We start from the raw sequence: 2335 nt of genomic DNA, 5'->3' as shown, positions 1-2335 counted from the left end.
AAAAAAAAAAAAAAAAAAAAAAAAAAAAAAACAAAAAAATAAAAAAAAAAAAATATAAACAAAAAAAAAAAAAAAAAAAAAAAAAACATAAAAAATATACATATAAAAAATAGTATAGGAAATGATAAAAAAAACTCATATAAAAACATAACATCAGAAATCGTAACATTAAAAATTAAAATATGAAAATGAGTACTAAAAATAATAAAAATTAAAATATTCAATTTACTAGTGATTGAAACAAATCTGAACGATTTTGATTTAAAAAAATGGAAAGAAGAACTATGAAAAAGTAGAAAGAACTACAGAGAACTAAAAATGAAAGGTAAGGTTGGTAAAAAAGAAAAAAATTTCTCACCTAATTTTCTAAAGGTAATCAGCAACCATGAACGTGAAATGCAGAAGCTACAAATTTTAGCTTCTTCTCAACGTGGGTTTAGAGGCAGAATCGTTTCTGCGTAATATTTTTAGAAAAATAAAATTATACAATAAATATCTTTTGTATCAACTATAAGATATATATCCAACTATCCAAGTAAGAATGTGAAAAAAAAATTGATATATATCTAACTAACGTAGCATTATATAGGCAACTCACTAGTAATTCGAATCAACTTAATTCGAACTACCTAATGTCACCAACATTGAATAATTCGAATCAATATGATTCGAACTCCATAGAGTCACATGAGAATCTACTTGATTCGAATTACATGCATATCCATTCAAACGTAATTCGAAGCAAATTGTTTCGAATTACATGTATTTGTAGTTCGAATCATATTGATTCAAATTATATATAAATGGTCATTGGTAGATTGCTGAAATAATTTTTGTTTTGGCTGATTTGGGTAATAAACTTTTCAGCTTGGTTTATTTGGGTTTTTTATCCAATAAAAAAATTACACAAAATGAATTGAGTAATGGCTAAGTAATGGTCAAAAACAATAAATTTTAATGATCCTCTAATATTTTTTATACATAAAATTAGAGTGAATAAAAATATATTGAAATTATCAAAATTAAATTCAATCAAATTAAAATCAAAATTAATAATTTTACACCATTAATTTTATGTATGATCAACAAAAAAAATGTGACACGCAATCAATTTAAAATCAAAATTAATAATTTTACACCATTAATTTTATGTATGATCAACAAAAAAAATGTGACACGCAATCAATTTTAAAGGATATTCAAATAAAATAAAATATTTTTAAAAAAAATAATTCTACGTTATTTACTAAAATATATTTTTTAAAATTTAAAGTAAATCAGATAGAGTCATTCTGATTCAAAAAAATTGAGTTACTTTTTCTGATTTTACATTATTTTGGTGATCTTTTTCTAATTTTAATTTAGATTGGACCCACCCATTTATTTCTTGTACACTCTAATCATTATAAACTTTTTCTTATTTGATATATTTAACTCATAATTAATTACAATTTGAATTGGAGTTGGTCTATTTTGATTTTGTCCAAAATTAGGATAGGTTTACCTGACTTTTTTTTTTATAAAAAAAGTGTATAAAAATAATATTAAAATAATTTGTTTTAAAAAATAATATTTTTTTTTAAAAAACCCTCAAAAAATTGTGTTTTAAATGAAAAGTTGATCTTTATTAATAAAGATAAAGTACTAAAAAATTAAAAACACAAATGAAAAGTTGAAAACATATATATTAAGAAAGAAGAAAAGAATGAGAAAAAAAATTTGAAAAGTTGAAAAACACTAATAAAAAAGGATCGGCACCCATATATCTTACTACTACATTGGACTATATGTATGTATTGTTCACTATTTTTCACAAAAATAAGGAAATTACGTAAAAAAAATTAACATATATTAGAGTTGGTGGATAGTAAACCAAAAAATGAAAATTTTAGAAACTTTTTCGTTAATACACTACTGTATCTCTTTTATTCTTTTAGTGTATCTATGTATGTATGAACAATGTAAGCTTAGTGAAAAGTCTAACTTATAAAGTGAATTGAAGCATATTCTCCACTTAAGGCAAATGTACTTTTTCGTAATATTAGTGATTAATAATATATAATAATTAAAAAAAGTGAAATACCTACTATGATATCGTGGACTATGTAGATATTTAATTTATTATCTTAGATTCTTTAATAACTCCGCCTATGTTACACTTGCGGTACATAGCCGGTCCCAAACCCGGATAAAGGAGGAGGGTTGTGTTAGGTCTTCGGCAACCAACATAAAAATATAGCCGAACCCCCATGACATGAATCAAAGACATTATTGCGCTAAAGCTAGGTCGTTGCCCGGAAGCAACGCGCCGTATGGCTCGAGTACGGTGTCAAAG

Source organism: Arachis ipaensis, chromosome B05, assembly GCF_000816755.2.
Source record: "Arachis ipaensis cultivar K30076 chromosome B05, Araip1.1, whole genome shotgun sequence".
Taxonomy (NCBI): Eukaryota; Viridiplantae; Streptophyta; class Magnoliopsida; order Fabales; family Fabaceae; genus Arachis; species Arachis ipaensis.
This window is presented reverse-complemented; position numbering follows the sequence as displayed.